A 6,152-nucleotide genomic window follows, 5' to 3' on the forward strand; every position below is an offset into this window, starting at 1 on the left:
GTTTCGTGCTTATTATCTCTTACTACTCGAATAATTAAGCTAAGAGTAGGTATCTGGTAAGGTAGGTAAGTATAAAAACTGACAAAGTTTTATGCATTCATAGCTCGACAAACAAGACAGAGTTCTAAGTTGATTTACAAAATGCAACCAAACCAACCAAAACAACCAAAATTTAATTACCATGCCGACCGACGACATCTCAGCATAAAAAATTATTGTTTCTACACGGTGACAAAAAAGTCCGGTCACACTTTTTTGGGGTCGCCTGTAGCCTACACGTTGCATCTCTCTGGTCAAATGAAAAGGTTAACTTTGCTGCCCAAAGTGGCAGAGTTTCGTTTCTGTGCAGTTTGTTTACATTGAGTTGTGAGCCATGGCAGAGTTAAGAGCAGCTGTTATCGCTGAATATGTGAAAGGGCACAAACCCGGACACATATTCAAACACCTAAAACCGCTCGGAATCAACCGGAAATTCATGTACCGGACCATAAATCAGTACCTAGAGACCGGAGGCACCAAGGACAAGGCACGATCTGGACGACCAAGGTCTGTGAGAACTCCAAGGCTGAAAAAGATTATACGAGACCGGATTCGCCGGAATCCCGCCCAATCTGCACGGAAGCTGGCCAGGAACCTTAAAATGAACCGAGAATCAATCCGCCTGCTTCTGCGCAAGGATTTAAAACTTACACCGTACAAAAAACAGGTGGTTCATGGGGTTACCAAAGCTACAAAGGACAAGAGATACCAACGGTCGCGGGAGTTGCTTGGTTGGCGCGCAGATGACGAGATTATTTTTTCGGACGAGAAGCTGTTCGTTTTGGAGCAAACAGTCAATCGTCAAAATGATCGAGTTTGGAGTGTGAGCCTCCAGCAAGCTCCTGCGGACAAGCTAAACGTTTCCCGGTTCCAAAATAAGACGTCAGTGATGGGGATTGGGGAGCCATTTGCAAGAGAGGTAAACTGCCTCTTATTTTTATCGATAAAGGGGTCGAAATCAACGCAGCGTACTACCTGGACACGGTTTTGAATACAAATGTTCTGCCTCAAGCTGAACTATTGTTTGAAGACGATTATTACTGCTTCCAGCAAGATGGCGCCCCATCCCCCACCGCAAAGGTTGTTCAGGCGTGGTGTGAAGAAAACTTGACCGATTTCATTTCGAAGAATGAATGGCCTCCGTCGTCTCCAGATCTGAATCCACTGGATTATTTCGTGTGGGGATACATGTTGTCGAAGCTGAATGACTATAAAATAACAAATTTGGAGCAATTCAAGCGAGTTATCACGAAAATCTGGGATGAGATGCCGATGGAGCACGTGCGCGCCGCTTGCGACGACTTTCGAGACGTCTGAAGCTGGATCGATCAGAGAAAGGTGGTGTAATTCCGAGATATCGTCTGTGAAGTATCTTTATGAGTTACTGAATAATGCTGAATGAAAGCCAGAGTTAGATTTTTTTCTTATTCTTTGAAATATTGAGATTTTCACGTGTGACCGGACTTTTTTGTCACCCTGTAAGTTGTGTTTGGCCCCAGCAGCCTTTCTATAGTATTAAATGAAATGCAATCACATTTGCATGTGCGTGGCCCTTAAGAGTATTCTTATTATCAGTAGGTTGAAATCGATCTCGAATCAGATAGTGAATCAATTTTGACGTAGAATTACGTCTTACGGCAACAGATATAGGGGTACAAACTGAAAAACCGAAAACGTCATGAAAATTGTCCACTTTCAATTGAGTAAAACTCAGTCATTTTCCAACCGATTTCCTTCATTATTACTGTAATCGATTGTACAATTAGCTGTGCATCCACCAAAATGTGAAAAACTATGATTTTGTTATGCTAATTGTTGTATTATTGAAAAATGTAGAGACTTTTTGAACGCATGTTTCGACCAATCAGAGTTGAAACATGGCCTTCATCCTAGGAACAGCCGACGCTGAAGAATACAAACGATCTGACTTCAAAATCGATTCGTTGTTATTGTTGTTGTTTTACTCGCTCTAGTCCACAAACATGTCAGGACTGGGAACATATGTGAATTTGGGAACATCCTAAATTTGTACGGATCTGTCGCCTCGCGTCAACCATTTGGCCACTGCTAATGGCTGTGAGTGTACCAGTAGCGTGTGTGTATAATTATTATGTTTTGTTTGCTTGCTCGCAGTGTGTGCGGAGCGGAGAATAACAAGAGAACTAAAACCATCCAGTGTCATCGGTAAATGCCAATCCAAAATCAACGCTTCACTTCAAGGTTATCAATCAACACAGACTTGGTAAAGCACGCACCGCACTAGGAGCGGAACGCAAATTGAGCTCTTGCTTGCTAGGTAACACGCACTCAAGCTAGCTGCTTCGGTCGCCGACTCGGCTCGTGAAGAAAAAGAGAAAAGCACCAAACAGGTGATATCTCTTCGTTGGTGTTATTATAAAGTTACATGGAGCGCGCGGTGTAGCCCCGATCCATTTTTGCTTTGTGGCATCTCCGCCTCCTTGTACTCTGATTCTCCTTGCTATGTATATTACACGTTGAGCTAGCGCACAGTGAGCGCTGACGACGTTTGCGGGTGAATGGGTGACTATATATTTGTGTTGTTTTTAAAATTAAATGTCTTGAATTTAACGAAATGAAATTTAATAAAATTCAATGAAATGAAGCACGAAATAATGCTCTGTTTAACAACAACAGCCAAGGATACAAAAAGGGTTCAAGTGATAACTGATCAGTAGTCTAAACTGGAATCTATTTCTTTTTTAAGTTTTAAAAGAACATGCGGTGAAAATTCTTTATTGCAACAGTTGAAATTACTTGGCTTTGTTTGTTTCGTTCTCACATTTGATATTTTTTCACACGTGTACTGTCCACACGCGCAAACCAGGAGACTAACTTACTTCTTTTGGAAAAATGAAGCAAGAAAAAAAGTAAAGTGTTCTACGAGGTGTTGCTCTTTAAATATAGAAATCTTGATATACGGTTAAGGACCGAAGCGCATTACACAGTTTTAAAGAAACCATACGTTTCGGTGAATATTTCCTCTAATATGAAGTTTCAATTGTTTTATATTTTTAAGCCTTCAGTTAAAGAATACAGTAGAGAATGATCAAAACACTATTTTGATACTTTCCGTCGTTTCAGGAAGCATAATCATCAATTATCAATTCACAACACGAGTTCATATTTCAAAAAATATTACAAAATTCCTATTCGAACTTGGTAAAGCCCGCACATCATCTCGAGCAAAGTTGATTGTGGCTCTGCTTCTTAACCCACACGCACTCGGTCTAGGTGCTTTAATTTTCACCTGTTAGTTATTAAATTATTGAATGAACCTTCTACATATCAGGTTCATATCGATTTCCAACTATTTTTAGTACTAAAATTGAAATGTTCGAATGTACAACAATCGCAAATAAAAACAAAATAATAAGGAGCGCATTTTATTACTTTTATTGCTTTTTATTTCATTTACTAGTTGAATATGCTGCTTATGTTGAACAGATGGATGGTTTTCGTAAAACAAATGCAAATATGTCCTGTATTTTCGAAGAAATAAAGTTATTTAAATACATTTGAGGGACATAACAAATTCGTTAGTTATTTTGCCACCCACGGATTTTTCGAAAAACCTTATAAGAAATTTTTAACCCAATGTACATACGCATATTGCAATACAGATCGGACTCGATTATCTGGAGGCACAATCATCCGGAGGCTCGATTATCCGGGGGTCGATTATGCGGAGAGAATGGCTTGATTATCTCGAGTTGTTTTTTTTCTCCGATTTCGGATTTGTTGACTATTCTACCTAGAAATACCAACTTTGATTCAGTATTTTGCGTTATATGCTGCGTAGTCAATTCAATGGTTCAAAAGGGGAGGAGCAAGATTGATTTTGGTTCAACTTATTATTATTGAATTTCCACTATTTTGACGGTCACCGTACCCGTCGCATGGATGGGTTGCTTCTGAATAAATCTTAGTCGCTTTCTCTGATCCGCAGCTTATCTAGCCGCAACGCTTATATAAGTACCAATAAGAGACATATAAAAAGGGTATCAAGGTGTTTTAGCGGCTTCATGTTTCCTTTATAATTATTCTGAAACTTATTTCGGAGTCTGGTGACCGATTACGATAAAGTTTATTAGAATATGAAGGCAGCTATACCGTTAAAACTAAATATGTTGCGTATAAATCCGTTCAGACATCTACGAGATAAATGAACTTAAATAAACTGAAAGTGGTTTATATGATAAACATCGACATCGACCATTAGACCATTTCTAAATATTTATGTCGGCACATTTACACTTATTTTTATTAGCAATCTAGCTGTTCTTGACGAGCGAAAATAGAAAAAAAAATCAAAATAAATAAACGGTTCTATTATCCGGAGAATTCGGTTATCCGGAGTGAAATATTATTCAATGCTCCGGGTAATTGTGTCCGAGCAGTACATACATTCAGAGTTGCGATTTATCATCAATCCAGCTACTCATGTGTTAATTCTATTTGAAAAAGCGAGACATAATAAGATATATTTTATTTGATTTAATCTCCATTAATGAATATTCTTTGATATGATAAAAAATTTTCATACTAATCAAATTATAATAATATTCACCCTGGGCTCGGTAACGAAAATGAATTGAAGGCTTAAACGGAAGAGAAAAGTGCTTCCAAACAACTTGCACACAAGCTAATAGCCGAATTGAAAAACACATGTTTGCCATCACAATGTTACCGGCTCAGTCAATGTAATGCAAATAAAAAAAAACAACGCTAATCTACTTCTATCGCTAAAACTATTAATTTATCAAATCTCAAATATCATCAAATTGACTAACGTTTATAACAACAGCTTTTGAGTTATGAAAGCATAATCTTGATTACAAAAGGACGAAATGCAGTAAGCTCACGATCCGTAACGAAGGTATTGCATTAATTGTTATAAATCAATAGATTTATTTTTTCATGCGAGTGAATATCACGCTGTTGAAATGATAATATTATTTTGGATAAATCAGTGTCGGTACTATAAGCAGTCGTATAATTGTTTACTAAAAAGTACAAACCACGCATCATCCAAGTTGGCGGATTGCAAGAGCAAGACATGTTGATTTATTAGAAGCCACATCAAATTAGAATTACATCAAAACGAATAACGGCAATGCAAAATCATGTTCAACTACACAAGTAAACACTCAGCCATCATCCCTCCCTGCTCATCAATCCATAGCAGCACTGCAGCAGAGTAAACATCGAATGCCGTGCGCGAGCGGCCTCAGTCCAGCCGACCTGACGCACTGGCGGTTCAAAACAGAACGAAAAAGATGAACGTTCAATGTGTATGTGCCTCCCGGTGACGAACGAAAGGTTACGGCACTGCATTCGTAGCTTCTTAGCTCTTGCGCCGAGCTGGGGCTTGCTGCGAATGTCGCATGAAAAGATAATACGCTCGTGGTGATGGGTGCCTAGAATTTGGCGATGTCACCGAGCGGCTCGGAGCGGTGCTTTTACCAAGTCTGCAGTGAAATTTATCGATTTACAACATTACGTTAACCTTGCGGTCGTGTCATATAAACAACCTCTAACTTTTTTTTGATAGGATAAACCGCTTGTATGTGGTCCCCCTGGCTCTGTGGTTAGCGATGTCGGTCGGCTTGTTCTCCCACACACGGTTGTGATGTCGGGTTCGATTCCCGATCTTTTCGAGCTGTAAATTTTCTCGACTCAGCACTGGGGCACGATGTATCATTGTATTCATCCTACAACATGCAAAATGTGCCAGAAACAATATTGATAACGAATTCTCTCAACTAATCTAGTTGATCGAGACCGCTATTAGCCCTCCAGGCTAGCGTGCGATATTGTTGTTGTATACACTCGTGCATGGCCCTAACAGCATTCTTACTGTTTGTTGGTCAGAACTATGCATCTCTAATCAGCCAACCTATTAGTTGATAAATCGAAAATAGTTAAACAATGACGGGTATTAATTTGAAGTTAAAGAGAAAACGCCAGGTAACTGGACAGCTCAAAAGGCACTTCACGATCAATCTTCCAGTAATACTGAAAACATCTGTAATCTTTTTGCTCAGCAGTTTCATACTGTTCACGCTACCGGTAGTGCTTCAATTCATCATGTA

Source organism: Wyeomyia smithii, chromosome 3 (assembly GCF_029784165.1).
Source record: "Wyeomyia smithii strain HCP4-BCI-WySm-NY-G18 chromosome 3, ASM2978416v1, whole genome shotgun sequence".
Classification (NCBI taxonomy): Eukaryota; Metazoa; Arthropoda; class Insecta; order Diptera; family Culicidae; genus Wyeomyia; species Wyeomyia smithii.